Source organism: Pogona vitticeps, chromosome 6 (genome assembly GCF_051106095.1).
Source record: "Pogona vitticeps strain Pit_001003342236 chromosome 6, PviZW2.1, whole genome shotgun sequence".
NCBI lineage: Eukaryota > Metazoa > Chordata > Lepidosauria > Squamata > Agamidae > Pogona > Pogona vitticeps.
In genome coordinates this window covers 47,022,857-47,048,174 of record NC_135788.1, presented here as the reverse complement: position 1 = coordinate 47,048,174, position 25,318 = coordinate 47,022,857, and the positions used below count along the sequence as shown (strand labels likewise).

At 41.6% G+C, this 25,318-nt stretch overlaps 1 protein-coding gene across 2 annotated transcripts in view; it reads right to left on the bottom strand.

The window, feature by feature from the left end:
• Positions 1 to 25,318, bottom strand: part of CMTM8 (CKLF like MARVEL transmembrane domain containing 8) — a 56,860-nt gene that overhangs the window by 12,517 nt on the left and 19,025 nt on the right. The gene's annotated exons all lie outside the window — the stretch shown is intronic.

Genomic DNA, 25,318 nt, shown 5'->3' with positions numbered 1-25,318 from the left:
AGTAGGGGGAGGAGTGATAAAACCCCTAGAGGCCAAGATAGAAGCAGTTCGTGATTGGCCTAGACCCAACACCAAGAAAAAGGTCAAATCATTTCTTGGGTTGGTGGGCTACTACAGAAAGTTCATCCCGAGGTTTAGCGAGATTGCGGCTCCGCTGACCGATCTGACGAGGAAGAAGACTGATGACCGCATCCCATGGACCAGCGACTGTGAGGAGGCGTTCCAGAGGTTGAAGGAGGCCCTCATCAACTATCCAGTGCTGCGTGCTCCAGACTTCGACCGGGAGTTCATCATCTACACCGATGCGTCTAACAGCGGGGTAGGAGCAGTTCTTTGCCAGGAGGATGAGAATGGTGACCAGCATCCAGTGTCCTACCTGAGTAGGAAACTCCAGAAAGGTGAGAGACATTTGGCAACCGTGGAAAAGGAGTGCCTGGCCATAGTCTACGCGATCCAGAAGACCAAGCCTTACATCTGGGGAAGACATTTTATTCTGTGCACTGACCATTCACCATTGCAATGGTTAAAGACAATGAAAACCCACAATAGTAAACTTATGAGGTGGGCTTTGAACCTGCAGGACTATGACTTTGAAGTGAAGGTGGTCAGAGGGTCAGTGAACTGTGTTGCTGACGCCTTGTCAAGAAGACCCGAAGAATGAAGACGGCGAAAGAAACATGGACTATGTATATATTTTGGTGACCAAAAGGTTAAATGTACTTGTTTATTAAATATGCTTGGTTTGTATGAATAAAGGTAACTTGATGTATTGTAAATGGTAAATGTTTAAATGCCTAATTAATATGTTTATCCTAGAGTAAGTATGGTATTGTATGTTAATGTATAACTGTTTTTGTATGTTTTGGATCCAGGTTGTTTTTTTGGTGAAAAGCACTTTAGCTTTCCCCCTACAAAACAACTTATAAAGAGGGGAGGTGTTACATACAGCACTGATGTTACCTGTCTGTCATGGGTTGGAGGGAAAGTTCCATCCTATGGGGAGTGGAAGGCGGGACATCAGGAGGAGGGGCTGTACTGTATATATATGTGAAGCCTGTGTGGAGGGAAAGCTGAAGGAGAGCTGAGAGAAGAAGCTGGTGTGGGAGTCTGTGTGTCAGACAGGGTACTACTGTGTGTCAGTCAGTACCAACCTGATAGGTTCAGGTGTCTGTTGGTTAGCCAGAACTGATAGGTTCAGGGTCTGTGCTTTATTTAAAGGTGTTCTGTGTGAACCAAACTGGTGTATGTATGATTGAGACTAAGCCACGTTACTGTATCTTATTCACTTGATCATTTTATTTTCCCTGTGTGTTATTTAAATAAACCTTATTCCTTTGTTTGTTTAAAAATCCATTCCTGGTCTGTGTGACTCCTTACAGGGAATGGTTGGTGGCAGCTTAGTGAAACTGTGGCATCTCCCAGTAGGTCTGGGGTTGTCACAACCATATTATCCATACTGGAGATGTTTCTTCTGCAGATCTGGACTGCACTGATATGTGCATGCAGAGCACACATTAGAACCAAAATATATGTTTTGGAAATGCTAAACAATATCCTATGTGTTCCAGACCCACGTTCAAGCATCTTAGCCTGAAAGCAGAAAATGCTCCAAACATGGAGGGAAATGCACATAAATACAGGCTCCAGCATTTCTCCATATGCCAATCAGATCTTCACAGGTTCAATTTGATGCTCTGAATGGGCATTTGTAAACATGTTCAGCTAAATGGGCTTACTTTTATTATATGAACCAACTTCATGCACTTCATATGATCTATAATCTCAGAACTGCAGTGCTAGAAGGGACCCTATGGATCATCAAATCCAGCGCCTCTCAAGGAGGCACAGTGGGGAATTGAATCCTCAACTTTTGGTTCCTCAGCCAGAGAACTATTATTCCTTCTGCCTTATTTATTTGTACATCAGCTTTTATTATATATCTCATGGCTTAAAGCTTTTCCAGCCAAACTGCATCTATTAGGGCTTTCTATGGACTTTCTTTATGCCCAGGAACCCAAGGCAGCCAACTCTATTCTAGAAAAGCGGATTAGGAATATTGACTATCAATATTCTATTTCAAAGGCTCACAAAAGATGCTCCATCTTGCACTTTGGCCTAAACTATAATTTCTAACAAAGTGCTAGGTATTTGGAGAATCTGATTATCCCAAAATACAGGCATGTCTTCTCAAGAGCCCGATTTAACTGTCTCTAATCATTAATTTTAAGGTGGGCGATATTCTGGCACTTACGAAAAAAGATTGTGTCCTCGTAAGGATAGAGAAATAGAAACTTTGAAGCACGTCCTTTTTGAGTGTAATTTTTACAGAAATGAGTGTATCAAATTCCTCAAGCCCATAATGAATATCTTCCCAGGTAGGGCTCTGATTTGGCATACAAAATATCTATTAGGTGACACAAATAAGATAATCACCGAATCAGTGGCCAAATTCCTTCACTCTGCCCAAAGAATACGAAAAACAATCTTGACCTCTACCTAACCCCATCATAAAAAACAATGCATGGGTAATCTATTTTATTAATTTATACTGTTTTAGCTATCTTGAAATGTGTTAAGTCCTTCCATCTATTTTAAATATTACATGTATGTATCCTAATGGGCCGGAGACCACAAATAAAGATTGAGATTGAGATTTCTTTTTTCATTATAGCCAGACAAAACAAAACAACATTTTAAAAAACAAAACAGAAGAATGCAGTGGCACCTCAAAAACTTAACTTTATATTCCAGTGTAAGCTCTCGTGGATTAATCCACAAAGGTCAGTAAGAGGATTCTAAGCACTTCTGGCAGAATGCTTTTACAAAACATGATGCTTTTGGAAACCCCTTCTTATAAAATTATTATTACTGTATTGCGCTCTGCACCAGAGTACATTCCAATAAAATCAATGATATATAAACATGCAACACAACATTTAATAACACATACATTGAATTGTGGTGCTGGAGGAGCATCCCATGGACTGCAAGGAGAACAAACCTATCAGTTCTAAAGGAAATCAACCCTGAGTGCTCACTGGAAGGACAGATCCTGAAGCTGAGGCTCCAATACTTTGGCCTTCTCATGAGAAGAGAAGACTCCCTGGAAAAGACCCTGATGTTGGGAAAGTGTGAAGGCAAGAGGAGAAGGGGATGACAGAGGATGAGATGGCTGGACAGTGTCATCGAAGCTCCCAACATGAATTTGACCCAACTCCAGGAGGCAGTGGAAGACAGGAAGGCCTGGCGTGCTCTGGTCCATGGGGTCATGAGAAGTTGGACACGACTTAACAATAAGCAATGATCAAGAGAATTTTGCCAAATGTAAAAATTATCAGGGTTCCAGATTGCAGGTAAGGTTGTACATGCATTCAGATAAATGTGCTTATAACTCCCTTTCAGAAATTCATCTTAGAAATGCAAAGTTCATTAAAGCAGTCAAGTGTACACATATGGTGCACATATGTATGGCCATGCCTCCACCTCTGGTATTTTCCAATCCTGGGTCCCCAGATGTTGCACTAACACTCCTGTCACATTAGCAGTGATGGATGGTGGGAGCTGAAATCCAACAATACTGGGGGAGACCCAAGATTAAAAGCACCTAGGGGCAATGCTTCTTTCTTAGCTAAGCTACATCTGCAAGTTCATTTATATTTACTTTGGTCTGCAGTTTATTTCTTGATGTTGTATTCACATTTTCTACATAACACTGTCCAATTACATTTAATAGCTGATGGCTATTTGCTAGGAAGCTGGGCTGAGGGCGAAGGCCAGGTCTGTCTGCATGGATGCCATGCTGAGTTTTTTTTCCTGGGCTTTCCTTTTGTCTCCTGACCACATGGCCTGGGGGTGGGGCCTAGGGGTGGGACTTCCTGCTGTAAAAGAGCATGTCCCAGGACCCTGGACTCTTTTCCCTAGGAAGCTGGGCTGAGGGCGAAGGCCAGGTCTGTTTGCATGGATGCCATGCTGAGTTTTTTTTTTTCTGGGCGTTCCTTTTGTCTCCTGACCACATGGCCTGGGGGTGGGGCCTAGGGGTGGGACTTCCTGCTGTAAAAGAGCATGTCCCAGGACCCTGGACTCTTTTCCCTAGGAAGCTGGGCTGAGGGCGAAGGCCAGGTCTGTTTGCATGGATGCCATGCTGAGTTTTTTTTTTCCTGGGCTTTCCTTTTGTCTCCTGACCACATGGCCTGGGGGTGGGGCCTAGGGGTGGGACTTCCTGCTGTAAAAGAGCATGTCCCAGGACCCTGGACTCTTTTCCCTAGGAAGCTGGGCTGAGGGCGAAGGCCAGGTCTGTTTGCATGGATGCCATGCTGAGTTATTTTTTTCCTGGGCTTTCCTTTTGTCTCCTGACCACATGGCCTGGGGGTGGGGCCTAGGGGTGGGACTTCCTGCTGTAAAAGAGCATGTCCCAGGACCCTGGACTCTTTTCCCTAGGAAGCTGGGCTGAAGGCGAAGGCCAGGTCTGTTTGCATGGATGCCATGCTGAGTTTTTTTTTCCTGGGCTTTCCTTTTGTCTCCTGACCACATGGCCTGGGGGTGGGGCCTAGGGGTGGGACTTCCTGCTGTAAAAGAGCATGTCCCAGGACCCTGGACTCTTTTCCCTAGGAAGCTGGGCTGAGGGCGAAGGCCAGGTCTGTTTGCATGGATGCCACGCTGAGTTTTTTTTCCTGGGCTTTCCTTTTGTCTCCTGACCACATGGCCTGGGGGTGGGGCCTAGGGGTGGGACTTCCTGCTGTAAAAGAGCATGTCCCAGGACCCTGGACTCTTTTCCCTAGGAAGCTGGGCTGAGGGCGAAGGCCAGGTCTGTTTGCATGGATGCCATGCTGAGTTTTTTTTTCTGGGCTTTCCTTTTGTCTCCTGACCACATGGCCTGGGGGTGGGGCCTAGGGGTGGGACTTCCTGCTGTAAAAGAGCATGTCCCAGGACCCTGGACTCTTTTCCCTAGGAAGCTGGGCTGAGGGCGAAGGCCAGGTCTGTTTGCATGGATGCCATGCTGAGTTTTTTTTTTCCTGGGCTTTCCTTTTGTCTCCTGACCACATGGCCTGGGGGTGGGGCCTAGGGGTGGGACTTCCTGCTGTAAAAGAGCATGTCCCAGGACCGCGCGCCGTTCTCAAATTTTGTATTTGGCCTTAATATGGTAAATAGAAAAGCCAATTAGATTTGCATAAGCCAGGGAGTTAGGAAAGTTTTAAGGATCAGATCATACTTTTGCAGTATTAAAGAGCAGGCCGGGTAGGTGGGGCTTGCCAGCCATGGAAGGCAGCCCATCTAGGAGAAGGAAAACTCCGATTTCAAACCTCCACTGCCTTGTGGCTATATCCACCAATGGAAAAGGCTTCAGGAGTTAACCTCGAGGCAAAATCCGGAGCTGGAGTCCCGAAGGCAGCTCGTGTCGTTCTGCCAACTCCTGCGACGTTGCTGGAACCAGTCGTATTGGCTCTTGCCTTTGCATTGGACCATTTCAGCAATGTGGAGAGGGGGGATCTGCTGCTTGGGTAACAGCCTATCCTCCATATTACCTTACCCGGGCTTCGTGCTCTGGAGAGGACACTCCTCGATTCAGAGCATGTTACCATAGTCTCTCGAGACTGAAGGATGCCTATGATGATGATGATTTGCTTAAATTTATTAACATACAAAATTAAAATCTATTGGTGTTTTTTTCGAAAAGCATTTCTGACAAGAAAAATAAATATTAGCCTGTTCCACCACTGGAGGTCACCATTGTTCCACATAAATCTTTCTTCCATTGTATTGGAGCTATTGTTTAAAGCTCCCTTTGAAGAGGTTGTTTGAAGAGTCTGTAGCTTTAGAGCCATGGTCAAACCTAGTTTTCAAAAATACGTGGCAGCAATTCAGTGATTTAATTCTATGTACAGTTCATGTCGACTTCATCTTCACTAATCATTAACCATTGCTTTTTAGAATTTTCCCAAGTGATCTATAGCAGCCTTCCACAACCTGGGACCTTCCACATGTGTTGGGCTACGTCACTCATCATCTCAGCCCAGCCCAGCCCAGCCCAACCACTAGTGGTTTGCAAGTGGGGATAACAAGAGTTGTAGTCCAATGCATATGGAGGGCCATAGGTTTGGGGACAGTTGATCAGCAGCAGCAGCAACAGCAGCAGTAGGTCACGAAGTCAGTTCCAACTCCTAGGCTTTTCTACAGGCAGAGTACTCAGAAGTGGTATATTATTCCCTTCTTTTGAGGCACTTTGAGACTGTGGCGCTTGCCCAGGGCTACATAGACTGGCTGGTTCTTCTCCTCAAAGGCATGGTGGGGAATCAGACTCCTAACCTCTGGCTCTGCAGCCAGGCACCCAACTCAGAGCTTGATCCCTCTGACAATAAGAAACACTGTTGAATAATTTTTTATTTCTGCTTTTAAAAAAATAAAATAAGCTGTCTCCATGATGCAAATGGAAGCATGGATTATTTTGCCTGGGAAGCATGTTTTTTTTTTTTTAAATGGAAAGTGACCTCAAATATTGTTCCACCTGAGTGTCATTCATTTTAATTCACATGGCATGTTGATATATTTCAACCCGTCTGGCAGAATTAAACCCCCTGCTGGAGTAATTTGTATCATAGCCACAAGAGGGGGAAAAACAGGAGTGGAAAGGACGAGGATCAGCAGTGGCACAGGCAGGAGGAGCAGCACCAGGTTTCACTGCCTGGATCAGCTGGGCAGCCTTGCACCTGTTCAGAGGTATCAACCCAGCTTATTGCTCCAGGTTTTTTTCTTTCTGATATTATTTCAGGAATGAACTGCAGCTCACCTGCAAACACATACAATACAGCTCCAGTGAATGAGGCCAATTAGCTTTGGTGGCTATAGATTTATGACAAAGAAATGGTGGTGGATTATGAGAGTGGCAGCACAATACATCTGGATGGCACCCTTGTGCCAGCAAAAAAAAGGCTGCTTTAACCACTGCTTAGTAGTTCATATCCACAGACTCTCATTATTTTTATTTATATCTTTTAAAAAACAGCTATAGAAATTGTCATGGGCTGTCACCAACTAAATGCTTTTCATGGGGTTAGCATTCACTACTACTTCTAGGTTTTTTGTTCCCTGTTATTTTAAGCAGCCATTAAAGGAAGAAGCTTATCTGAGGACTATGTGTATTGTTCAGTATCTGGCAGGCTTAAGATTCTAACTATATTGTTTAATCCTCATCAGTGGCAATAAAGCATTTCTTCTAAGAAGGATGTGCAGCTAATGTCATCTTATGCACTGCATGAGCTTTGAGACACAGTTCATTTGTTCTGATCACAGCTCTGAGATATAATGGATCAAAGGGCTGTTTGACATTTTCAGCTTGTTTAGGAAAACGGAAAACTGTATTTTATTGTGCCTGACAAAGTCCAAAATAATAGCACACATTTCATGATTAGAATTTAAAAGGTCAGGCTGCCTCTTGGCTGATAACTTATGCCCAGTCCATATCTGCATACAGGCATAGCAAAAGCGATCGCAAAATGATGTTTCCTATGGGGTTTTTCCGCTTGCGATGATCGGTTCCCTGCTTCACTAACCAATCATCGCAAAACAATGATTTTCCTACAGCTGATCAGTGGTTCCAAAATGGCCGCCAGGTAAAAAAAAATTGCCTCCCGCTGTTTTCTGGGACAGATTCCTTGCTGCATAGTCAGCGAAAATGGCCGCACTCTGGAGAATCTTCGCTGGACGATGAGTTTCAAGCCCATAGGAATGCATTAATCGGGTTTTAATGCGTTTCTATGGGCTTTTTAAAAATCGCTTTATGATGTTTTCGTTCTACAGCGATTTCGCTGGAACGAATTAACATCATAATGTGAGGCACCACTGTACCTGATGTGAGGGCGATCTGGCTGCAACATCTGTCACCCCACTGATCGCCAGGGTTGATTCAGCTGATCTGGCTGGCTAGGCGGGTGTCCCCTTCCTCCCTCACTGCTCCATGTGCATCCCTCCCGAAGCTGCGTGCTCGATGGAAGAGGACAACCATCCCAGATAGAAGGAGTGTACCGTTCTTCGGTCAAGGGTATACGATAGCTGCGCTCCCCTGCTAGAACCTCCAAGTGACTTTTTTTAAGGTTAAGGAATGCCTAACAAGGACCATCTATGACTCTTGATCAAGCTTTATTTATATAGACCAGTTTGTTTAAAGAGTTTCTTGCTGCTTCTAAAGAACAATGCTGTATACATCTGTTTCATGAATAATGGCAATCTTTGCTGTTTTTAGCTGTTTACCTTCCTGTTACACCATCTATTTATAGCTGAAACTGTTATTGTTCTCTAAGTCTGGCGTTTGTTTTGTTTAACTATGAAAAGTTTTCCCAGCGTTTCTTAGAATAAAGAATAGGGATTGCTACAGGAAGACATAAACAAAACCTACTCAAGTCAAACAACACATACATTAATGTCGCTCCTCAAATCATTTATTTAAATCTTCTGTGTCTTATACCTTTCTGCAGGACCCTATTTTCACACAGATGTCTGAAATGGTCATCCATTCATACTTAAGAGGTAAAAGGTATAAATATGCAAATTTCCCTATGGATTATTTATTGCACAACACATTCAACAAAAAAGCAAGTCTAACAGTTACATGTGTAATGTTTTCAAATGGTGCAAAGTGTAGCGTTCACCCTTATTATGTTAAGTAGTTATGAATATTCATGTTTCAGGCTAATGTGGCTGAGGGGCGGAGCCAAGAGATATGTAAGAAGAGTCAGTTAGTCAGAGAGAGTATGAGAGACTGGAAAAGGAGATAGTGTGTGGTATTTGGGAGATCTGAGGTGATCAGAGTGAAAAGTGAATAAGAAATGTAATGACAAATAGAAGGTTGAGATTTGATGATAATACAAGTAACCTATGATTAATAAAAACAATTGTAATCAGTAAAAACATTTTATTTAAAAGACAGTGAAGTTTGGTCATCCTTTCATAATTAATGTTGATTTAGTGATCACCTGGTGGCAGCAGGGTAAAAAGGAGAAGTAGTTTGCCTTGATGCGCTCTGAGTCTTGACAGTCAAGCGAGGGGCATGAGGGCGAATGCCACACAAAGAAACAAACTGTTCTGTTCCCAGACTGATGTAAAGGACCTGCTTCTCTACACAGCATGCTGAATAAATTCTGAATAATGGTTTGGAGAACAAGAAGGCATTACTGGTCAGAGCCTAGTACACAAGAGGATGTGTTGGTGCCCAGCTTTCATGTTGTCCAAGCATTTGTGGATTGACAGGTAGGATATGCTGCCTGTGGGTCAAGAGAGTGGTTACAAATAGCTCTGACCAGTACATGGAACTCTGTATTTATGCTTTCATAAAAAGGTAAAGGTTCCCCTTAACATTTAGTCCAGTCGTGTCCAACTCTAGGGTGCGGTGCTCATCCCCATCTCCAAACCATAGAGCCAGCGTTTGTCCGTAGACAGTTTCCATGGTCACATGGCCAATGCGACTAGACACGGAACGCTGTTACCTTCCCACCATGGTGGTACCTATTTATCTACTCACATTTACATGCTTTCGAACTGCTAGGTTGGCAGGAGCTGGGACAAGCGAGGGGCGCTCACTCCAGCACGTGGATTCAATTTTATGACTGCTGTTTTTCTGACCTTGCAGCACAGAAGCTTCTGCAATTTAACCAGCAGTGCCACCATGTTCCACTATGCTTTCATAGACGTCCTTATTTTGCTCCTCAAGTTGTAACCCCCCAAATGGTGCTCAGCATGGCCAACAGTAGTAAAATACAGTACTAAATCAGTTTATCTACAGAAAAAGACAAAAGCCTATCTCACAGTCATAAATACTGCACTCCCAAGCCAACTACACCAGAGCACAGAGTGCTATCCTCTGAAGATGCCGGCCACAGAGACTGGCGAAACGTTAGGAAGAACAACCTTCAGAACATGGCCGAAGAGTCCGAAAAACCCACAACAACCAATTACATTGACTACTGTATCTTACAGAATTCATTTGACATTTTAAGGCTCCTACATCAAGATTGTCAAGTTCAGTATTGTTAGTATGGAACACTATACACAGCACAAATTTACCTTGGCTCTAATCCCCAAGTGTATAATTATTCTAATTAATGGTAGCACAGACCTCTCAAATGCTGAAGCTGGATTCTTTGCAGAGGTCTGAATCATTGAGAGGAAAGCTAAGAACCTCTCTACAGCTTTCCTCTCTTCTCTATGCAAGTTTCACAGCTGTCTTCACAGAGCTTAAGGTCAAATCATGCATCACTTTCTGACCGCTATTCTATTTGCTGCAACACAGGAGGCAACATAACTGAGTAACTGCTAGATGATGCATATAAAAAACCTTGAAATTAAAACAGAGGAGCAGCATTGATTGTCTGCTGAAGTAGTCCTTGGTCAATCAGAAGAGACTTCCTAAAACTTTGATCTCTTACTTACTACCGCGCCTTTCTCTCTTCTTTGCAGGACCCAAGGCAGTTAACAACGCAAACATTTAAAAAACACAAAAATACAGCTTAAAAACTACAATAAACTATAGTATTTAAACCATTACTAAATCAATTATCACAGTCAAACTAAAATAGAACTAATATAATTTAAAATCATTTAAAAACACAATAAAAGGAATAAATACAGCACTGATCATAAAGAAGTATACCCTTCTTCCTTAACAGTCAGTCAATCAGCAGTCAATGGCACATCTAAATAAAAGCATCTTTGTCTGCCAGTAAAACAAGGGTAGAAAAGAGCTAGTGTAGCCTCCTTTGGAAGGATTTATGTAGTCTGGGAGCAACTGCCAAAAATATCAGTCAGATATTCATCAGACAGGTCTGTGAAACCGGGGAGGGGTGCAAAGAAAGAAAATTGCCTCCTGAAGATGTTAGTACTTGGGCAAGCTCCTATAGGGAGATACAGTTCTTCAGACAGCTTGGACCCAAGCCCATATGAGATCTATAGGTTGTGACCACCAGTTTGAAATGTCCCTAGAAATAGATTGGTAGCCAATGAACATGTAGTAGCAAGGAATTTCTCTTCTAGCTACAATCAGCTCATCTACAGCCTGGCTGAACCATTTTTGACCCACTGGAGATTCCAAACACTTTCCAAAAGCAGCCCTATGGAGGATGTTTCACAATTATCCAAAGGGATATAACTACAGCATACATCAACTAAGGCTCTTTCAGGAACTGGCACACTACCTTTAACTTTGCAAACAAACACCTGGCTGCCACCAAAATCTGGACATCCAGTCCCAAGGCTGAATCCAGGCTATGAATTTTCAAAGGGACTATAGCCTCATTCAGCACAGGTTGATCCCCTATACCTTGATCCTTATCTCAATTGATTATGAGCACCTCTGTGTTAAGGTTCGATTTGCTTACTCTTACCCCAGGCTATTACTGATCTCAGACACTGGTTTAAGAACTGATACATCTTCCTCAGAAGGAAGAAATACAGTTGGATATCTCATTTGCATACTAATGGTAGCACATTCATCCACCCTTATAGCCTACAGTACTTTGCTTTTAGAAGCCAGGAGAAAAGGGTCCACAGTCATGTGTCTGCTCTCACCTCTCCTCGCCTTTGGACAAGCATTGGCCAAAGTTACATGCTCTTTAGTACAAGCTCCTCAGGTTGATATCTTCCAAATATTTTTGGACTTCAGTCTCCATTATTGTCCCCCAGCATGGCTACTAACCTTTGCAACTCCATCTTTCCCAAAGTTGTCTTTACTGTGCATTCCTGGAGTTGTTAGGATGTTGTGGTCACAGACCTTCCAAATGCATACTTTCTTTCAGTTATCCTTACTTCTCTTCAGGTGTTATTTATTTAACAACAAAGATATTATCCAAAAATGTTGCCATTTCCCTGTAAATCCTTGAAAGGAGGTTCTAAAGAAAGATTTTTAAGTGTTTTTTCTCTCTCCAAGCAATCACAAGTCTGTAAAACAAACAAACAAAAAACCCAAACCTGAGTTCTGTAACCTTTAGAGGTCAAAAGATACAATATGGGCCAGGTCCCGCAGTTTTTGAAAGCCTAATGGCTTCTCATCTCCTCTGCGTCTCCCATTCTGGGTCTCAGATGAGTGCCTGATTTTCCTGAATGATACTTGTTAGTATTTGCTTATTTTTTACTATTTTCTAAGACTGATTTTGCTTTCTCTATGCCTACAGAGACAGAAGGCAACATGAATCCTATCCCATCTACTAGAAATATTTCCAGCATGCTCAAATCAAATTCAGATGCTGTGAAATCAGAGGTTGTTCTTTTCTTACACAATCTTAACACAAGTGCAAAACATAAATGATAGCTTAAAGAATTCAGCTTCATTTATCACTTGTATGTGATGAAATAAGTTTGGACTGGCCTCAACAAGGGTACTTTTTAAGCAAGCCCATTACCTTCAGAGATTACCTTGATTTACAAATATCTGCTTCAAAACCATTCCTCTGGCAGACAACACCCCCCACACACAAATAAGCAAAAGAAGAAGAAGAAGAAAAAGAAAAAAGTGACCCAATTGGTTTAGCATAAGGCATCTAGTTATTTCTGATTATGACTAGACTTGAGAAATAAATTCCCAGCACACCAATTACAATAATGTATGTGCCATTATTTGGCTTGATTGTTCTGACAGATACATAAAAGAGAGACCTGTTACACCATTAAGACAAATAGATTTATTATAGCCTGAACATTTATAGGGACAGAACCCACTTTCACAGGTTCATGGTGTGCAGTCTTAGAGCTTCAGGTGCAAATACACAATATAGACAGTTGGAATGGGATAGGGACAGGGGGTTGGAGTGAATTTAAATGTAGAATTATTAGCAGTGCCAACTTACACAAACATGACACTGCACAGTATAAAACTTTAGCAAGCCACAAGCAAAATAGAGCAGCATTGTAAATCGTATTTCCTGCTCTCAATAGGTTTCTTCCCCTTCATTGTCCGAGTGACAGCCATAAAAGTCTCAAATCTTTTTGTTCCTTTCAGAGTTTCTGTTTCACTTAGTCTTAAACAGCAGCATTCACTTGAAAGGGCAGATACATAATCAAAGACTTTTTGCTCTCACACATTTTTCTGGATTTTTTAAAAAAGTAATATGGTAAAGTAAATATATAATAAAAATAAAAGATAAAGAATAAAGAAACAAAAAACATAAAGAAATAAAAACAAAAGAAATCCTTTTGCTTTGTTACACACATGGAGGGTAAATGCCATAACTTTCAGTGCCTTCTTGCTGTCAATTAATAAGTCCCCACTGGGACATTCCAGTACGTGCCAAACCAGTGACTGCATGCTCCCCAAATCCCAATGGCAACTCATTAATTGCCAGATACTGTTATGTTATTTGCCTTCCATGTATGTAACAAACCAACAAGATTTCAGACAGGATTTTTAAAATTAAGGGCAGGAAAATAAACCATAAACACATATTGATCTGAAATAGAGTCACAAGAGTACAGGCTGACAGTTTAGAATATGAAAGAAATGTATAGCTCTAAGCAGCCCAATTAGAATTCAGTGAGGTTAGTTTGTATTAGCCTTACGTATGTGATTTAGGGGAACAAAATTGAAACAGTTGAAATGCATGAAAATGAGAATGTGTAAATATTTCATATTGAGTATCTTATTCCTATAAAATTCATAACGAAAGAAATATTGGCTGAAATCCTATTGCTTTATATAGTATGTAAATTGCACTAGAATAGCCCATTCAATCAAATGTACTGCTTTCCAGATATCAACAGAAAATAATGTCAGTAATTGTAGTCTGATAATAACAACTTCCACCTCCATCCACAATCATAACAGCATGACCTTCTCTATCCCTATGGTGCCCTTTTGTAATTTCTGGGCCTTTTTGAATCTTCTCTAGTGGCTCCTTGGGGTACAAAGGTATTGTCTCTCTATCTCTGAATAGTTTGGGATTAGGATATCAGAAGAACCAGCTACCTCCTCACATATGAATTGAATGATCAGTCATCGCTAGAAACTTTGTTCTGTGACAGGGTCTTTTCAGTGGTAGTGCCTTGATTGTGGAACTTAAGAATGATCCCACTCCACTGCCCCTTCCCTTCATTGGTCATTTTTATATGAGGTTTTAAGACTGAATTTCTTTTCTTCCTTCCTGTCTGCCTGCCAGCCATGCATTTAATTGATTTAATTGTGGCTAACTTTGCTAGCAGCTTCTTTTTAAATATGTTTCTGTGGTAGGTGGCTTACAAAGATATCTTCACAAGTCCTTCACTTGGGAATCTATTTGGAACTCTCCTGAAGGTAGTGAAGCAGCAATAGGATTCTCTTGATTGAGCAAGTAAAGTTATATGTAACAATTTACTTTGTGGCCAAACATTCTTTGATAATTAAACCAGTTATTCAAAATCATATGACACTGCTTGTTTAGTACAGTAGTACAGTACAGAAACCTTTATTGGCATGCTGCATAAATAAAACGATAAAACAATAAAATACCGGGGAAAGATTCATTACTGGGGGGAGGAGGAACCAGAACATCAAAGTTGGAGCCCCTCGTTTTGGGGGAACATGTTGCGGCGTCTCTGGATAATGGCCTGGACGTATCTGGCGGTTGATAGAGTGACTTCCTTGCTAAGGTCACCTAGAAGGTATTGTATTTTCCTCAGGTCTGCCCATCCGGAATGAAGGGGGAGAAAGACCATCTGATGTGACAGGCGGATATCCTTGTAGAGTGTGCAATAAAATAGCATGTGCTGCAGGGATTCAGTCTTTCCCTGCCCACATGGGCAGATTCTCAATTCTGTTGGTAAGCCCCTATACCTGCCCTGCGCTAGACTTGATGGTAATATGTTACATCTAGCGAGGGTGAATGCCCAGCGGTCTTGTGGCTGTTCTAGAAGATGAAGGTAGTTGGGTCTGCGTCCGAGGGTAAGAGGTAGCTGGAAGTACAGCGGAGAGCAGACTTTCAGGGCCGCGCTAAACAGTGTTTGTCCTTCTATGTCCAAGACCCTGTTTTTGATGGTTTGGAAGACCCTAGAGGGGGGTATTGAGCCCATTAGGTCTGGTGACAGCCCTAGGGTCTTGATTTTCTTTAAGAATAGGGCCAGGCCTTTGGGTAACAAACTGTCAGCAAGCAGGGCTTGAAGCAGGGTGTCCTTAGGAGAGAGAAAACAGATTTTGACCCAGTATTTTAGGAAACTGAGCCAGGCCCTAGTTTCAATTCTCTGTTGACCGCATTCAAGACATAGGGCAGCATATGGAACACAGTGGGGAAGGCCTAAGATTTTGTATAGAAATACAGATTGGACTCTCTCCACGGAGCTGTGTAGTGAAGACATCCAGATGGGGACGCCGTATAAGAGCTGTGAGACTGATTTTGAGTTGAAGATCTGCAGGGCAGCGGGGATGTAGCCATGGCCCCAGGTGTGGTGGAAACGTAGGATGGCTTGTGCCGAGAGCTTGGCAGACTTAGTTGCTGCCCGTTGGTGAGTTGTCCAGGAGTGACGGTAGTGAAAGAAAACGCCCAAATACTTGAACTCTCTGACCTGCTGGATAGATTTCCCATGGAAGGACCATGGGAAAGATTTCCAAGCCTTGCCGAAGACTATGATTTTGGTTTTCTCGAAGTTTAATTGAAGGTTATTGTGTGATAGATAGTCAAGGCAGCAGGTAATAAGCCGCTTTAGGCCGACCCTTGAACGGGAAAGAAGGACCATGTCATCCGCGTACAGTAGGATCGGTATCTGTAGATGGCCTAGTTTGGGGCTGTGTCCGATGATATTGCATAGAAGTGGGGCGAGGTCATTGATGAATAAATTGAACAGGGTGGGGGCCAGGACGCAGCCTTGCTTCACTCCTCTGTTGGCGAGAATGGGGTTGGAAAGAGCCCCTTTCGACGAAATTTTTATACGGCATGTGGAGCCTGCGTGCAATTTTTGAATTAGAAATAGGAGCCTCCTATCCATACCCAGCCTAGCGAGCTTGAGCCATAAGATATCTCTATTGATGGAGTCGAAGGCCCCTTTTAGGTCTAAGAAGGCTGCGTAGAGGCGGGTATTGGGTTGTGAGGCGTATTTGGAGATCATGTGGGATAGGATCAGGCAGTGGTCTAGTGTAGACTTTCCCGCCTTGAAACCCGCTTGTTCGGGTCCCAGGATGTCTTGATCTAGTAGCCAATCTTGAAGTTTGTGAAGTAGGTGACTGGCGTACATCTTCCCAATGATGTCGAGCAGACTTATAGGTCTATAGTTGTTTGGGGATTTCTTGTCTCCCTTCTTGTAAATCGGAATTACTATAGCCTGTGTCCACGTCCTAGGCATCATACCGGATTCATTGACGGCGGTGAACAGGGCAGCGAGCACCGGCGCCCACCACTCGGTGTAGGCCTGTAGCAATTCCGAGGGGAGGGCGTCGGGGCCTGGGGCCTTTCCAGTTCTAAGTTGGCCTATGAGTTGTGTTATTTGGCTAGTTGTGACTGGTGCCCAGTCTGGAAGGTCGCAAGGTGGGGGCGGATCAGTTGGCACTGTGGGCTTGCAACTGTCGTGAAAAGTGGCCAAGAAATGATGTTCCCACGTCTCGGCTGGTATATGGGGGAGGTCCTGTGAGGTCTTCTTAAAGATGAAGGAACCAGAAACTACGTCCCAGAATTTTTTGTTATTGCCTGAATTAATCGCCTCGACTAGATAGGACCATCGAACCATTGCAGAGCGATGCTGGAGTTTCTTAATGGCTGACCTGAGGTGGGTTTTCAGCTCAAAGTACTGGGAGGAGAGCTTGAGGGACTTAGAGGATCTGTAGTTGTTATAGATCCTCCTCATGTCCTGCTTCAGGGCGATACAGTCCTTGTCTAATCTAGGGGCTGTGGCCGAGGTCAGTCTTTTCTGAAGTTGTTGGGGGGGCTGCCCGAGGCTAGCTGCTATGGAGTCTATTAAGTTCTCGAATCCTTGGATGAGGTCTTCAGGCTTTGATGAAGATAGCCAGTTGAGGGAGCCTTGCGGTGTCATCTCTGGATTGATTAGTAGAATGATTTGCGGGGGAGAATTAACAAATGCCAGGTGCTGGTTCACCAGGTGCTGGTACATTTTCTATTGAAAATGTACTAAAAACAATTGTTCATTTCTTTTTGCTTCTGTCTCTATGGTATCAGTCATGGGTATCCAAGTATGAATTCCTCTTCAATCTACTTGACATTTACGAGTGTCTTAGTTACAGCAGTCTTTACCAATCTGAGACACAAGCTGAAAATGTTATATGAGCCATTCTGCAATATTATACATATTTTACTTGGGGGCTTGCTGAATACTGTGGGACAAATCACAGATTAATCCTGCACAGGATTATGTTATCAATCACATTGATTTAAAATGAATGAATTAAGCAGATATTTAGTTCTCTTCCACTGAAATCTGTGCAGTTTAAAGAACTGGAAATGGGAAGTGAGGTACTGAAACTATGCGCCGGTAACTTGAGGACTGTAGTCATAGAATAATTGGGACACAGCATATAGTATATTAAAACAATAACCTGAAAATTCCCTATAAGAATTATTTTACTCTAGGTAATAAATGCAGACATGAATCCAACTGGTAGTGCCAACTAGAGCAGCCACAAAATTATAGGATTTACATATATTTTGATCCACAATCTAGCAACCAAGTTAATGGTTCTACCCTAATCTGGATGTCCAATTGGATTTATACCACAGTGTCTTAAATATAAGTGTTTGTATTTGATACTTTACAAGGTTTTCTAAATCTAGCCCTCCTGAGGGCATTTCATTGCTGCAGAAGCTAACCCTGTCCAACTTCAGGCCTGAAGAGTGAAACCTAGCAAAACAAGACATACGCTTAGCTAATGCCTTCAGACATACAACCTGAAGTTTTAATGATGATCTAACACTTGGATCTTTTAGGAGCAGATTCCACTCTCACTGCCTGCTATGAAATTGTTGGATATATTGCAACCAACATACAATACCTTTAAGAGGTTTTTGGGCTGGGAGGAACTTTTCTGGACTGGGATGGATGTCAATCAGCTCAGTAGCAGACAAATGTTCTCTCTCTACCTCAGATTCTTTTTCCTGCCTTTTCCCAGTCAGGGTTCTGCCAGTGTTATTTATGGAGTCTTTCAGAAGTAGACAATTAGTGTGTTCTGTCTGCAATGGAACTAGTCAGTTAGTCAGTAATGAAGCTAGTTAACCAGTTACACTCAAAGATGTAACAAGTTAACAATTTTACACAATATGACACTGTTTTTTCTCTATGAAGAACTGTAAGCAAACGGAAACATTTTATTCTTTCTCATTACCAGAATCTCTGAGCAAATATATTGAGACAATAAGTGCCAATTGATAAACTAACAAATAAAGGGTGGTCTATTGAGGCAGACTTGTAGCTCAGTCTGCTCTGTAGGTTCCTGACCAAACCATTTTATCCACATTGTAATTAGGGGAAGTTTATTTTATGTCTTTGTAAAGCCATTCGATTTCCTCACACACTCTGCTCCCCACCAAGAGAAATTGCCTTGGACATCTCTGGATTTGTTTCCACTAGCCCTTGATGACTCTAAATATGTCTCTGGAAAAAAAATGGCTTAGTGTTCACCTCATTCTTGGTGATGTCCCTATATTATGGCTCAGTTTGCAGGCTTTGTTATGCGAAACCTGATGTATCATTAAAGAGACATTTAATTGTTTATATGTCCCAATGACTTCCAAACACCATTCTAAATAGCTATAACCTTTTTGTTTTAAGTCTGGTACTTGGAATACTTGCTTAGCATAAACATATATACTTTAGATAGCAGCTCCCTTCATCAAATGAAACCTTGCACTAAAACAAAACAAAGCAAACAACCCCAAAACCTTGTTTATCTGCCTTTAAAGCACTGCAAGACTCTTCTGTTGTTTTCCTTATCCTGTTTTGCTAGGAACCGAATGGATCTTGACCAGACCAAGCATTTTGTTGCTTCAAGTTTGCTCAACACAGCTAGCCAAGGAAGTGTTTATCAATGCACTTGAATTGAGGTAAACTGGACATCCAATAGCAGGTAAAATTTAACAGGCAGAATTCAACTGGTTAGTTTTGCCAACAAATCCATTCTATGTATTCATGTAAGGCTTTCACGGCCGGGATCTAATGGTTGTTGTGGGTTTTTTGGGCTCTTAGGCCATGTTCTGAAGGTTGTTCTTCCTAACATTTCGCCAGTCTCTGTGGCCAGCATCTTCAGAGGACAGCACTCTGTGCTCTGGAGTAGAAATCCATTCTACTTTATCGTAGTGAGAACTTCCTGAAGTAGCTACCATTTAAAACACAGCCACTAGTGCAAAGCTCACCTTGTGAGTCTGAATGAATCCAAGAACCAACCAGAAGAGACCCACTGGATTTATTTAAGTGTTCTCTTAACAACTCTCATCTTTTAGTGACCAGAGTCCTTTTGTGTTGGTGTAAAGCTTGCATAATTTGCCAGGGTTAATTGACGAAATGCTGAGGTGTATCTTGGTTTTCTACCCAATCATATAACCTGATTGACAGCAGAGATGCACTGAGGAACCTCATCAATTAGCAGCAGCAAGTCACACAAACCTTTTGCAAACACCAATAGGATTCTGACCAGTGGGTCTACTCTAATCAGCCTTAAGAACTGGATTTACCCTAGGTTTATTGGTCCTTGTCTCATTCTCAAACACCTACACCGCACAGATACTCCACTGGTTTAAAGAAAAGAATCCTTTCAAAATTGAAGTTATGCTAAATCTTCCAGTCTGACTACCTGGTGGAATCTGCAAGATATGTATCAGCTGTTGATTCATAGCATGCACACAAACACACAAGTACTATTTCCAACTTATATTTTTAAAAAGCGTTTCTAAAAAATTTAAACAAGCCAGATCTGAAGGACAGATGCCAGATTCTGTCAGGTGACCAATATTTTCAACACTACAAGGACACGGAGCCCTAAAAAGGAAAGCCTACAGATCATGCTCTATAGCTAAACAGGTACAGGGAAAAGGGATCATATCCACAATTAGCTTTCTCTACCAAATGTAGGGAAAAGGTTATTTCAGCTGAAGTATGACTTTACAAAGAAGAGCAAATGAAGTTTGGGAATCTTGTTGCTATTCAGGAATGAGAAACTACTTTAAAGAAGAACAGTTTCAAGAATACCAAGAGACTGTCAGTGTTTGATAACTGAAAAGTTTTTTTAAAAATAGGAAAAATGCAAAAAAGTATTTTGCAAAAAAGTCTTCCAGTAGCTATCACCAAACACCAGCACTCCTTTCCTAGAAATGACTTTTCTATTTCTCACACTCCAAATGTCTTCTTCCAGGGGGCAAATATCTTCTTGTTATCTTCTGTTTTCATCTGTGTGTTTTTTTAAATGTGACATGCATTACTATTGTATGGTAATTTTCTATTTTGTGGTAGCTAGTCATCTACCACTGTGGAAAGGTGGGACAGAAATGTAAGTAATAAAATAAAAGCATAATATCATATTTCAAGGGAAATTTTTCACAAAATTGAGGGTCAAAGAAAACGGATATAAATTATTCTATCCCTACAGCTCTATGCCATTAGGAAAATGATACATTTCTATAGTTCTGTTTAGCAGTTGCCTATCTGGATAAGCTTACAGTATTCTGCTCAGAAAGGAGCAACTAGCCATGTGTATCTTGTGTTGTCTCAGAGAGTCTTTCTCATGCATAAGGCAACAGGAATGTCTTACCTGCAAACTTGTCACTTCCTCACTTGGAGAAAGTAACAATGGAGAGGAGAGAGGTTAGCTAATCCCTTATAAGTATGGTGAGGTTATCCAGGAAAGGATGACTGACCAGCACTTCAAACTGAACCAAGCACTGTAAATCTTGAACTTCCTATGGTTAGACTGGACTAGATTAGACCTTCAGAACTGGAAGTGACCCTGTCAAGGAGGCACAGTGGGGAGTTGAACTCCCCACCTCTGGCTCTGCCGACAGACACCTAAACTTCTGAATTAACAAACTGTCTCTGTTAATTATTCCATGCTGCCTGCTCCCCACTCTCTTTAATAATAAAGGTTGCTTTGTGGCAGCAGAGAAAAATTTTAAATAGAAATAATTAAGATTGCTCATGTAATCAGAATTTGGCAGCTTGTGTTAACATCACTTGTTGTCTGGAGGAGAGTATATTTAAAAAAATGAAAACATTACTTGTGTAAATCAAAGATTAAACATCATACATTTATCAATGTTTAGACTACAATACTATCTCTTCTTTCCTTTAAAGGATGTATGGGAGCAAATATGTAACAGGACAGAAGAAATACAAGATTTAAGTAAACTGCAATTATTTTAAAATATTTGGCCAGCATGCTATTGGGGATTTTTGCTGGTATGTCTTTGTGTAAATAGCAATGGTGAACTGATGCTAATTAATGAGTTGTCACTCACATTCTTATCTTACACCAAGTTAAACTACCAGGAATGCCAGAAGCAACTTGTTAATTAGTGACAATTCACTGTCATGCTTTATATCAGTGGTTCTTAACCTTGGGTTATTCAGGTGTTTTTGAACTGCAACTCCCAGAAACCCCAGCCAGCACAGCTGGTGGTGAAGGCTTCTGGGAGTTGCAGTCCAAAAACACCTGAGTAACCCAAGGTTAAGAACCACTGCTTTATATAATCATGTTTACACCAGCATAAATCTCCCAACAGGATTCTGGTTTGCTCTGTGTAGATCTTATAGGTAAAATAAGCATTGTGTTATTTATTCTTGTTTCTTGATATTTACCTTGTTTTATCAAAATAGCTACTATAAAAGTATAGCAGGTGTACTTTTATACTCTTGCATTGGACACAAAATTAGCTAATTATGGCCATATACAGTTCTATACAGTGAAGGCAGTCTCATTAAGTTCAAATGGTGTGTTCAAATGGTGTCTCTCCCCCCCCCAAAGTATGTATATGATTGGAGCCTAAAATTAAGACTTGCAGTATGATCTACAGTCTTTATTACATATACTTATTTTGGCAATAGTAACAACAAGCAAACACCAATCCACTTGCTTTGAATTCTTTGTCAATGTTACTTGCTTATAGTAGCAGATATTACAGTGCACATATGTGCATATTTATTCAAAAATAAGTCCCACTAAGCTGAAGGAGACGCATTTTCAGGTGAATGTATACAGGACTGTAGCATTTTGTAATAGCACTCTGTTCTTGCACTGTGAGACTATTGGCAAAGTTCTGAAATGACCATATATCCTCTTTGGCTGCTTTTGTTTAAAAACAAGGAGGGAATAGAATTAAGCATTCCACCAATTAACACTAGCTTTGCCCTCTGGATAACAAGGTATATGGAATCAAACAAGTAACCTTTACAACACCATTACTGGCAAACGGTGAAGCAGAACCAATTCATAAAAGGTAAAATGAAGCGCTTACAAAGAGAGAAGTGGAACAAAGTGTTTTAGATCCCCTAATCATTAACCACTTAAAATTAATTTTCAATGGGGGAAAAACAACAAAAACCCACAACAGCATTCTGTGAAATAATTTGGAACAGAGCAGAGATTTGGGAAAGTAGTCTCAAAATTTCTAATTTAATTTGTGTTTAGTCTATTAATGGATTGCTGCAAATTAAAATATTTCTTGCTACTGAAAATGTTTTGGTGTTACGCATTCAGCTGTCAGAAATATATACCTTAAAAGCATTTGCCAACAACAAAAAAGCATCCCACAGTCTCTAATAATGTGTAAGAACTTTGGCGGAAAGCCACACTGAAGGTGTGGCAGCTAACTGCAAGAACTACCTCCTTGTTATTTGCAAAACAGGGTTTCAGTGCCAAGCCCCTGAATGTGTAAATAACCTGCTCAACGAAAGGGGGAGGTGAGGTTTAGAAAGAAAGAAAGCACTGTTACAGTTACATACTGGTCTATGTGGGTAGCTCTTAACACAGAGTTCTTATGAAACAATAGTAGTTTCCTGTGGCTATACTCTTAATCCCACCATAAGCAACTTTAACAGCATGTATTTATTCTAAATAAATGGGGAAACTGGGGTTTAGAGCAGCCATTGCTCCCCACAAATTGTGATGCTGGCATATTAAAACTGAGATAAACCTTCTAACTTCCAGTTTGCTATCCTGAAGATGCTGTGCTTCAGCCTTTGTGATCAACCATATTACATAAAACCATAGAGGTTCTGAACAACTTCCCTTTTAGAATTTGTATGTAAGTAGGTAAAATTATTCTGTAGCCCTGCAAAAGCCATGGAAAAAACAGACAGCCAGTAATAAAGTCAGGATTGCATCAGAGTGTCTATGAACACAAAGCAAGCAACAACGCAGAGTTGTATAGTTCTGAAGATCCACAGCCGTACAAGCTGTGGGTAAAAATTTACTTGTTAGTAACTTAGTTACTGCACTATTTAGAACCAGAGTTTTAAGAATTACCGCCTTCTCCTGTGTGACCTTGCCTCCTGATTTATGTTGCCTGAAATAACCCTTCTGCTTTATTTGTAACACAATAGAAGTTCTGTTGTTGGGATACAGGTGAGGAGACCCACACACTTGCATCTCATACCCAAAGCAACCAAATCAGTCTCTTCCCCCCCCCTCCTGGTGTTCCAGTAGCCTGCCTTCTTGTATGTATATCTATCCAGGAATATCTCTACTAAAACCTTATATTCTGAGCTCTTTCCTGACTGACCTGCCAAATAACATGAAGTAATTGAGTATGAAAGAGAAGGCTTTTCCAACAGTGACCTACTAACTGTAGAACATTTTCCTAAAAAAAATACCCTCCCAGTGTCTTTGCTGTCTTTTGAACTCCTGGCAAAGATGCTCCCTATTTTCAAAGGCCTTCCATATTTAATGGATACTGTCATATTGTACTGCTGTTAGTTTTAGTCATTTTTGGTTAGTTTTAAATCTTGTTTTACAATGTTTTTAAACATTGATTTCTATGGAACAAATCATATACACCTATTTAAAGAAAGAACAAGAAAAGAAGACATCCAATTTCTAACCCCTCTTTTACAACTGTCTGCTTTATTGTTGTTTGCGTTTTTAATTAAGGTGATAGCAACCTGTTTCAGGTGTCTGTTGTAAATTATAGGCAGCCAGGCTACTATTAAGCATCTTAAATGAATACAATAAAATATCTAAGATGGGTAGATAGTGGGAGGGATCCAACGTGCTGCTTATATCCCACTTGCCACATTATACGACACACCCTGATAATGAATTGCTCAGTGGACCTCAACACTCCCACCTCTCTCCCCAGCTGTTCCCTTACAGCACACATTCTTGGAATGGAGTTCTGAGCTGATAGCTGCATTCCTGAGCAGTTTTCTTCCTCTCGACTACCAAAAGCTTAACAGAAGGAGACTGCAGCCACTACCGGAACAGGAGTATTTACAGGGGATAAAGTCTGCCAGGAGTGTATGGAGTCCCTCTGCTTCAATTACTCAGCCTTCACCTGACACCAGGATTCTGCTCTAGCCTCCAGTGTTATCCATTATCGACAGCAATCACTTGATTACCCTATACCACCAAAAGGACCCACTCCACCTCCCGTCCGTGCTCTTAGCTGCCCAAACAGTCCACCAGAGTTGAATGAATTATCAGTAAAACGGGTTGTGTGTGGAAGAGGACAAAACTGAAGCAAAACCCAAATTGAGGAGAAGGAAAGAAAAGCACTGGTACACAGAAACTTTTTTCTCTGGCAGATTAAAACCAGCATACATCTCCCATGTGCTCAAGATCTCTCAGAAGAAGACAAGGAATGTCCATATCTTTTTAATGGTGGGCAGTTGTAGGCTAGGATGGGGAGCCCCCTCATCCCAAAATTTCAGAAGGGTGCCCCTCCCTCCCAGTCACAACCCATCACTGCCTTAAACAGCTGTTCCCATGAGCTTAACATCTTCCTACCTGCCTTCCTTCATGGGTTGGTCTACAATTACAAGTTTTAGCCCAAAGGTACCAAATTCTTATGCATGGGCTCTGGTCTATACAGTACATTTATACCATAATAAATTCGCTGTTCTTAAGGTATCAATAGCTCTTTGGGGGGAATTTTGGCTGCAACCAAGTAACTGGGTTATCTCTTTGGCAAATATTCTATTTCCTTGTTATTTTCTCAGTGGAAACAAATGATTACATGTTGCTATTCAGCTAGGATACAGAAGCATCAAGCCTTAGTCCCAGAATAGTCTTAATGCTGGAAATAATATGATATTGCGTCTGGGTCATGTACAGAGCATTGTTATGGCTCTGCTCACCCAGCTGTCTACTCCAAGTTACACATATCAGGGCATTCCAGAACAGATACGATGTAGCTCTTCCTCAATCCCCACCCCCACCCCCACCCCA